Source organism: Populus alba, chromosome 17 (assembly GCF_005239225.2).
Source record: "Populus alba chromosome 17, ASM523922v2, whole genome shotgun sequence".
NCBI lineage: Eukaryota > Viridiplantae > Streptophyta > Magnoliopsida > Malpighiales > Salicaceae > Populus > Populus alba.
Genome location: NC_133300.1, coordinates 15,590,256 through 15,601,207, shown reverse-complemented (window position 1 = coordinate 15,601,207; position 10,952 = coordinate 15,590,256).

The window sequence follows — 10,952 nt, the reverse complement described above, 5'->3', positions numbered from 1 at the left end:
AAACAGATATGGATCAACCTTTAATGGGTTACCCCTATGGTTAAAGGTGGAGAGCTACCTAGACTCTTAGGACTAAGAGCGAGAGACTCACAGAGAGTAAGGCGTGGTTCTTAGGGTGGAATAGAGGGAAGACGTAACTCCTGGATGAGTAGACTCTTGGAAGAGTGGTGAGCTCGTGATAACATTGAAATACTCAGATAATGATTGTCGCACACAGAAATAGATACTTCCATTTGAGAGGGTGTTGTAAGTCTTGATGTGAGGCTTGATAAATCATTCTAAAACAAGCATGGATGATAAGCTCAAAGGTGATTGTTGTGTGTGCCAGAGACAAGCGTTAACACTTTTCAGATTTAATGTGACAAACCATCTGGTTGTAGTGATCCCTATGTGTGAGAAAATGTGTGCTTTGGTGACTCTGGTGATTGTTGTGAAGGTGTTGTAAGCCTTGATGTGAGGTTTGATAAATCATTCCGGAACAAGCATGGATGATAAGCTCAAAGGTGATTGTTGTGTGTGCCAAAGACAAGCGTTAACACTCTTCAGATGTGATGTGACAGATCATCTGGTTGTAGTGATCCTTCTGTGTGAGAAAAGGTGTGCTTTGGTGACTCTGGTGATTGAAAGGTGTGGCGAGTACCTGTAAACTTGGCTAAAGATGCTCTCAGAATGGTAAGCTTGGAAGAGCTACAGGATGCAAGCATGTGTTGAAGAAGCAAGAAGACAATTGCCCACATAAATGACAAAGGGGGTGATTGTTGGGATATTGCCACTTATATGGCAGCATCTGCAACCCATCCTCTAGAAGAAGATGGTTGCCATTGTCAAAGAAAGAAGGCTAACTTGTGAGAGTAAAAAAAGGCTGCTGGTGCAGCATTTGCAGCCTATTGACATTGTCAAAGAAGGAGGCTACAATAGTGGGTTGTTGGTGGCAGCTGCTAATGTCAAAAGAAGCTACACCAGCCATTAACAAAGAGTAGCCACCATTGTTGACAAGTGTAGCATGAGTTATCATTGAAGCCTATAAATTGACACCAAGAGTGCAGCACAAAAGAGAGAGTCCAGTAGTAAAGCAAGAACAAAAGAGAGAAGAAGAGAGAAAGAAAGAAAGGATGCCACTAGTAGCCCTGCTGCCTTATGTAGATGCTGCCCTATGTAGCAATAAGAGATGGGAGTTGAGTGGATGTGATCTGATGCAACCATATTATTCGATAGTTTCACCCATATTTAACTAGTGTTTTGCATATGTTTTATATATAAAATGCCTTGATATTCTTTGTTTTATGTTTTAAAGGCACTTTTGGATGAAAAATGCAAAAAGGAGTAAATTGGAGGTAATTGGCATATTTGACCTTCAATCGATGTTTTGTGCAGAGCGTGAGCTATAAAGGTCGAAATGAAGTGATTCTAGTTGTATTAAAAAGCTAACATCCATACCTTTCTGTAAATCTAAGGCAAGAAAATAAAATAAGGAAGAGCATGGGAATCGCAGCTTTCAAAGTCAAATCTCGCAATCTGGCAGTGTTGACCCTCGGTCATTCCGACTTGAATATCTAGAGCTACAGAAGTCTAATTGATGCAAACTCAATTTTTTTTTATTCCTAACTCAAATCCCTATAAACTCTCCAAATGTCAGCCAAAAATGATTTCATATGAGGTATCATCCTTTTGTTTCCTGAAGGAAAACGACGTTCTAAACAGGACTACTGGTAACCACTAGCCCCACTCTATCGAGGCCAAATTCTGCTTTTTCCTAGGGTTTTGAGGTAGTTTTAGTATTCTAGCGTAGGATTTTTGTACAATTTGCATTGTTTTCAATCTCTTGTGTGGTTGGTTTCTTTTGAGTTTTCTTGATGATTTATGCCAGTAACCCACTCTACTAATCAAAGTCAAGTGCAGTTAGATCTCAAAATAGAAAAAACTTTACGCAAGTTACTAAAGGAAGCTCGCCTCAACACTATGGTTGTTGTACGACAACAAACACTCAAGGAGTTTGCTGCTCCTAACGTGGAAAATCAGCCATTGTGCATAAACATCGACAATAATATAAACTTTGAGCTCAAATTTGGTTTTATACATTTGCTACCAACATTTAATGGTGTTGCAGGAGAAGATCCTCATACTCATCTCAAGGAGTTCCATATGGTTTGTGTTGGCATGAAACCGAATGGAATTGACGAAGAACAGGTTAAGTTGAAAGCTTTCCCTTTCTCTTTAAAAGGAGTAGTAAAGGCATGGCTTTTCTCCATTCTCCTAGGTTCAATTGAAACTTGGAATGGCATGAAAAAGATCTTCTTTGAGAAGTATTTCCCAGCATCTCGAGTTGCCAACATAAGGAAAGAAATATGTGGGATTCGACAATGTCATGGAGAGACACTTTCCGAGTATTGTGAAAGATTTAAGCAACTGTGTATTTAATGCCCTCATCATCAAATACCCGATCAGCTGCTCATTCAATATTTCTATGAAGGATTGATGCCTACTAACCGTAGTATCATTGATGTTGCAAGTGGAGGGGCATTAGTAGATAAAACACCCGAGGTTGCACACCAATTGATCTCAAATATGGCAGCCAACTCGAAACAATTTGGCACGCGAGGAGACTTCACAAACAAACGAGTAAATGAGGTAAGTATTTCTAATGATCTTACTTCTCTTGTGCGTTCTTTGGCTTGTGGCAATGTACAGCAGGTGAAAGGTTGTAGTATATGCTCCTTACAAGGACATACCTCAGATATGTGTCCAACAATGCAAGAAGATTACATTGAACAATTTCATGCAGTTGATGGAGGATTTAATGGACAGCCTCAGCGTAAGTATGATCCTTTTTCCTACACGAACAATCCTGGATGAAGAGATCATCCCAACCTACAGTATGGGAACCAGTCTCAACAAGGCAATCAAGGCCGACAATTCCATTTCGATAGATTTCAGCCCCAACAGAATACCAAGCAAGACAACCCCCTCCATTTACAAACTCCAATGTTATGGGGTCGTTATCCAGTGATGATCTTCGTGAGATGATGAAAAATTTGGCTTGTAACACTATGACCTTACAACAAAATATCATGTCTTTTCAACAGGAAACAAGCTCAAGTATTCACAACTTGAAGAAGCAAATGGGGCAAGTAGCTTCAAGTGTGGGGAAATTGGAAGCATAAATGAATGGAAAATTGCCCTCCCAAGCATTAAATCCAATAGAAAATGTTAGTGCGATCATGCTGCGAAGTGGGAAAGAACTTGAAGAGAAAAGGTCAAAACAAATTGAGATGGAGGAAGAAGAAGATATATAAATTGCATTGAGTACAAAAAAGGAACATCCTCCTCCTCAAAAAACTAAAACATCAACCTACTCTCCAAAGGTAACTCCTCAATCAATTACTTCTAGTTTTTAAACAATTCCACCATTTCCTGTGAGTTCTTCTAGGTCAAAGAAAGAGGATAAAGAAAAAGAGATTTTAGAGGTCTTCAAGAAAGTAGAACTCAATATTCCTTTGCTTGATGTTATCAAGCAAATTCCCAAGTATGCCAAATTTTTGAAGGAGTTGTGTACTACCAAGAGAGCTTTCAAACTGAAAGGTCATGAAATGATAAGTATGGGTGAAGTTGTATCTACTGTTGTTCAAAATAATATGCCTTTGAAACAAAAGGACCCAGGTGCGTTTACTATCCCATGTGTTATTGGTAATGCTAGTTTCAAAAGGGCCTTATGCGATTTAGGTGCATCCATTAGTGTTATGCCTAAACATGTTTATGATTCTCTTAGTCTTGAGCCTTTGAATAAAACTAGCATTGTAATACAACTTGCGGATCGTAGTTTTGTTTACCCACTTGGTGTGATAGAAGATGTCCTAGTCAAGATTGATAGTTTGGTCATTCCATGTGATTTTTATATTCTTGATATGGAACATGATTCTTGTGATTCATCAAACAACACTCCTATATTATTTGGGAGACCATTCTTGAAAACTGTCAATACAAAGATTAATTGTGGTAAGGATACTTTATCTATGGAAGTAGGAGATGAAAATATTGAATTTAATTTTCATGATGCAATGACATATCCTTATAGCAATGTTTATTCTATCACATGTTATGACCAAGTTGATAAGTGTGTGCAACAAGTTTGTGATTTTGATAATGAGGATGGATTAAGCGTAGCTTTGAGCTATGGCAATGATTTTACCAAGATAGAAGAGATGAAGAGGCATATATGTGTACCCCGAAACATGCATGACTCAGCATTGGATTTGCAAGTTTTGCAAATTGTCCTCCATGATGGAGCAGTCATTTACCCCATCACGGACAGTGAATGGGTGGCGCCTATCTTTTTTGTGCCTAAAAAGATTGGAATTAAGTTGGAAGAAATTCAAAATGATGCTTATGAGAATGAAAGGATTTACAAAGAAAAGACTAAGATTCTCTATGATCAAATGATTACAAGAAAAGAGTTTAATGTTAGAGAGAAAGTCCTTCTTTATCATTCGCGTTTGAAAATTTTTCTTGGAAAGTTGTGCTCTCGTTGGATTGGACCCTTTATTGTTTCTAATATTTTTCCTTATGGTGCAGTTGAGATTACAAGTTTAGAAACCAACAAAGTACTCAAGGTCAATGGGCATCACTTGAAACCTTTCTATGACGGTTGGACGGTAGAACTCACCGCTTATGCAGAGTTAGCTGAACCAATCTATGAAGAATGAGCATGCAACATGTCGAGCCAATGACATAAAACAAAAGCGCTTACTGGGAGGCAACCTAGCATAAAAAAAAAAACAGATTTGCTTTCTTTTTCCCTTATCTTTTATTTTTCGCATTTTACATTTGTCATTATCCTATAGTCCTTTTCTTTTATTTCAACATTGAGAACAATGTTGTATTTTAAGTGTGGGGGTATTTGGAGAATGTTGGTTTTCTTATTTTGATTTTCTTTTTTTGTTCAAAAAAAAAAACAAATTTCTATGTTTGATCTTTTGAACTCCTATTAGTTTATAAGAATGTGAGTATTACATATGAGAATTAATTGAGATAGATGGAGATATGAATCGAATGAAGGAGTGTGCATGTAAGTTGTAAGGTTTAATTGGTTTAGAGATTGACTTTGAGAATATGCCATGTTGACTTTATAGTGTTATACCAATGCAAGCTTTTGAGCCTTCAACATTATATTTTTTGATTGTGCATTCTTTCAATTTTATGTATCTTTAGAACTTGCTTCATATCTTGTAGAGATTACATTCGCATTACACATATACATGAAGATGATAAAGGCATTAGGAATTTTAACCACTTGAGCCAAAAAGACAACCTAAAGCATATTATCCTTAGTGAGCCCCTTTTGAGCTTGTTTATCTTTTCTTTGCTTTATCCATGTATAAACCTTATCTTTATATATGTTTTCCTTTTCCCCTGGCCAAGGATTAGTAGAGCATATACTTGTGATATTTCATGGAATTATGATTGGAAATTATGTGAAGAGAAAGAAGAAGTGATGCTTGATGAAAAAATGGGCAAAGAAAAAGAAAAAAAAAGTTCCTTTATGTTCTTAAGATTTTATGTTGAAAAAGCTTGAAATCAAAAGAAGTTAAGCATTGGTGATTAAAGATGGAAAATTTATATGCTTTGATGGAATTATCTTGTTTGAAATATTATTTTTCAAAATGCTCTACTTTCTTTGGTTTGAACCTTTTCTTTTACTCTCTTTTACCTCACTTTAACCTTAGCCCTATTACAACTAGAAAATAAGACCTTTTGATTCATGCACTATTTGTAATATATTAGTAATGGAGATGAGATTAAAGAGCAAGATTATGGTAGAACATATTCATTGATTGAATTTGAGAGATTTAAACACATAAGCCTTAAACACATGAGTGTTGGAGTGTAGATAAATGAGGGGACCTATCACTTTGGCATGGCATAGATTTCATTTAAATCTTGACAATTAATTGAGTTTTGAAGTTTGCATGTAAATAAATTTATGAAAATTTATACTCTTTATCCTTCTTAATTGTGTTCTTGTTTATAATGCATATATTCTTGTTATTGATTGGACACTAGGAGATTGGTCATAGTGATTTGATTTAATTTAACTTTAATTTGATTTTACGTATCCTTTCTCGAGGACGAGCAAGAGCTAAGTACCATATTATTCGATAGTTTCACCCACATTTAACTAGTGTTTTGCATATTTTTTATATATAAAATGCCTTGATATTCTTTGTTTTATGTTTTGAAGGCACTTTTGGATGAAAGATGCAAAAAGGAGTAAATTTGAGGTAATTGACATATTTGACCTTCAATCGATGTTTTGTGCAGAGCGTGAGCTATAAAGGTCCAAATGAAGTGATTCTAGTTGCATTAAAAAGCTAACATCCATACCTTTCTGTAAATCTAAGGCAAGAAAACAAAATAAGGAAGAGCATGGAAATCGCAGATTTCAAAGTCAAATCTCGCAATCTGGCAGTGTTGACCCTTGGTCATTCCGACTTGAATAGCTTGAGCTACAGAAGTCCAATGGATGCAAACTCAATTTTGTTGGATTCCTAACTCAAATCCCTATAAACTCTCCAAATGTCAGCCTAAAAAGATGTCATATGAGGGAGATATGATTTTTCAAAGATGACAACTTAATTCTGCCAACAAACAGGTTTCGTGAAGAAACGAGTCCAAATTATGTTCCGAAGCATCTAAACCGATATCCAAGTTTCTATTTCAGAAATTTAGCTCCTCTAAGTCAAAGTTTGAAGATTTCATGCAAGACTATTTCTTCTTTTTTAGGAAAATAGTTATTGAAGTATTTAAATGTAAACAGCCTACTTAAGAGAGGATTATTTTGTAAAATAGAGACTAGGGTTTCATAGGATATAAAAAGAATGAGAGAAGAGAAACGGGGCAGCCAGCCACCCAAGAGGAGAAAAACGCCCCCCTCCTCTAAGAAACCCTAAATCATGCATTCTTCCATCTTTTTGATTAGTTATTCAACAAACATGCAAGGCTAAACTTGTTTTCTTAGTTGCAAGGACACTGAAACCTTCGGATTTTAAGAACTATGAGATTTATTTTACCTTTTCTTTTCAGTTTATATGATGAATATGTTTGTTCTCCTATGCTTATTTTTCCTATGATTGTTTATTTTAATTGCTAGAGCGGACTCTAAGTTTTTATTCTAGACAATCTATTGCTAAGTTTGATTTCAAAACTAGAGTTGTGGTATATGAACTTGTGAAGCAATTGAGTTTAATAATTGTGGCGGATCTACGTTATTAATCTTAGGGAGAACATTCAATCAAATCAAACATAGACTGCGGACAGTTATGTTTTATTGATTAATAAACTTATCTAGTTCATAAAGCTGTCACTGAATTAAATTACTAATGCAGACACTGTGGTTGTTTGATGGTTAGGGTTAGTTATACGACGGATTCGTTAACTAACCAATGTTAAGAAGAGATAAATATTCAAAATATAAAATGATGTTTCGTTTCCATGATCAGTTCTGATTTTTATAGGTGGATGTGTGCTTGCGACCAAGGTTTGTTCTCTTGATATTTTTCTGATTTTATTAAATTTTGTTTGATAGTTTTCTGTTTTCTTTTGCTTTAGCCAAGATAGCATCCAAACCCCCTCTAATTGCATATCATCTAGCATAAAAATCTGACTTGAACCTTCCTCGTGGGATCAACCCCTTGCTTGCTCTATACTATCTTGTGTGTTGTGTTTGAAGCTAGGGTAATTAATTTGTGCGACCGCGACATTGCAACATGATCCTCCTCCGTGTGTTGTATTATTTCTCTATCTCTAATAATATAGACTACTCTCATGGATGTAAGCGATTTGTCAAACCACGTTAAATATTATGTGTTAGTGTGCTTAGTCTCTTTTAGGCAATGATCATGAATACCACCGATCCGCAAGGGGGAGTGGAATCCCTAACATCTCGCACTTCATTGGCACTAGACACATTATCTTCAACATCTGATGATGATAATGCCTCAGCTACACTCACATACCCTCTTGGGAAAAATCCACCACACCGATTCCCATTAGTACTATCACTATTTCTCAAAAGAACAAAACTGAGTTTTCCCATAAACTCTTCATGGGTTGATATTTTGCCAATTGCTCGAAAACCCAGTCGTAAACTTGTGCTATTAAGGGAATGGAACTTGAGTTTCAAAAAAAAGATGGGTTCTTTAGAGGCTCCTAATTAAAAATCTGTAAGTTCTTGGAAATGAAGGGAAATTGAGGGACTTTGATTGGGATTTCAAAGTGGGTTTGTTTTGCAACGTTTCTCGACATAACTGTGGATGGTTTAGAGATAGAATTGTGGGTTTCTTATCAAAAGTAATCAAAGGATCAAAATTTTTGGTAGAAAATATATGGGAGTTGGCACTCTAATTAAAGGAAATGAAAAAAAGAAAAAAAAAGAAATGGAATTGAAGTGATTGAGAGATGAATTGAAATGCGCGGGTACTGCAACTTGAGAAAAGAAATGAGTTCATAGAGAGGGTATGGTAGTGGTGTTAGCATACCGGCCGCCTTAAACCCTGCATAAACTTTCTTTGGGTTTTTGGCGAAATCGTCTTGTTTGTTTCTCTCTTTTCACTACTTGTGTTGCCATGAATCCAGGACTAGAAGGGGCATTTGTATATTCTCAAAAGTTTCCAAGGGCTTGGGGTTATAAATTGCAAGTCCTGGGTGGATTCTTAAGATAAAGTTGGGCCAATTTGAAATAACAAAGAAAAACAATTTTGGCATATAATTTTATTAATCTTTATTGCTTGTAATTTGCAGAGCATAATTAGGAATGTAGAATGTAGGGGAAGAAAAAGCATTCAGCTTATTTACAAATCATTTTAAAAAGAAGGAAAATTGAAAAACTCTTTAATTCATTCAGTGTATCAACTTGAAAAATAAGTCTTTGTAATAAAAAAGATTTATGTTAATTCAAGAATAATTGAGAATTTGGCAAATTGAATCCAGCAAACATGGGGCATGAAATGTTGCATTGCACATCGAAGGTGGTTTTCTGTTTTTTGAGAAGAAAAAAACAAAACACTTTTTTACGTAAAAGTAACAAATTAAGGATGACGCCTTTCCTAATGATTTGATTTAACAGGTTGTCGGGTAGATTGTTTGTTTGTTTTTATATTTTAAAAATATTTTTAAAAAATAAATTAAGTTTATTTTTTTATTTTTTTATTTTAAATTAAGTTTTTTTATATATATTATTTTAATGTATTGATATCAAAAATAATTTTAAAAAAATAAAAAAAAATATTATTTCAACGTATTTTTAAATAAAAAATATTTTAAAACATAACTGTTACAACAATAATATTACCACAATAATAAACATGCTCTTAAAATAAAGAACCGTGAGAATTGTTTAGAATGATTAGAATGCATGCATATAGCTCGGTCGCATGTAAGATCAATTTTCATTCATTTTGAATGTAAAATGCATGTCGTTGGTATTAGAGAATAATATAAATCATATCTTGAAATCTCACTTAATAGTTTAAGCAACCAAGTTAAATAGGTTTTTTGTTATTATATCAGAGCCTTGATGACCAAACGGTCACAAGTTCAAATCACATCATTCTCATTTATTTAATAAAAATTAAACACAAGGTAATGTGGCCTTCTACAAATTCAAGTCCAAAAGGCTTCTGCTTGAAGGGAGTGTTAGAGAATAATATAAATAATATCTTGAAACCTTACATAACAGTTTAAGCTATTGGATTGGATTGATTCTTTGACAGTTAGGAGAAATTAGTTTTAAAACGTAGTTATTGTATTTAAATTTTAATCAAAAATTAAATTAATGAGTTAAGATTTTGTTGAAAATTTTTTTTTTGCATGAATATTAAAATACTTAAAATTAATTATAGATAAATAAAAAATTAATTTCAAAGAATTCTGAATGAAATTGATGAAAACAAAATTCATATTTTTTTTGGATAATCAAAAAAATAAAAAATTCATATTTGATAAGAAATTATTGGTTTTATCTTTTAGAAATATATATTGTTTTTAATTCAAATCTAACACATACACCCAAAACCAGAGTTACAAAAATAGACAGACTAGCAATTCCAAAATAATGGTTGAAATTTTCCAAAGCATTGGCTTTCCGCCATGTAAAAGTTTTAGTATGGAAACAATCCTTCCATCCGCAAACATGGGATTATCCTAAATTTAAGAAGAAAATCCATACATAGTAAAATGTGAAATCTAATTACCCCAAACCAAAACCATGAGCAAAAACTGACGAAGATCTTCAAGCTAAAGCAAGTTAAACTCCTAACCAAAACTCAGGGAGCTGCTGTCGCAGCTGCTGCTGGAGCATCTCTTGTTGCAGCTATTGGAGCACTTGTCGCCGCTGCTGTTGCACCGGCTGGAGCACCTGCTGCTGCTGGAGCACCTTCGCATCGAGTCGCTGCTGCCGCCACCCTAGCTGCTGCTCCTCGAGCATCAGCTTATGCTCAAGCAGTTGCAGCTGCTGCTGCAGCTAAGGTATAGTCAAACTGTACATGGAATCAATGTTACATGTTTTGTTGGGTGTTAAAAAGATTAAGATATTTAATTTCAAAAGACAAGATATTTACGCGATTGTATTTACTAAATTTATTAATTAAAATACATTTTTTATTCAATCAAACGATAATAAAAATAGATATACACATTAAATTGATTGAATAAAATAAAATAAAAAATATAATATGCAAGGCTGCAGATATTAGAAATATTATTTGAAAGTAAAAACTTTTATTTTCAAGAATAAAGTTCTTATGTACAAAAAAATAAAAAAAATTATAAATGAATCTAAAAAAAATTTCTCAAAAATTAAATGCGTAACTAAAAAATAACCATCATTTCAAAGAGGATCTCTAAACAACATAAAAAAAAGAGAAGGGATGTTAATCTAAATATAATTTAAAAAAAAACAT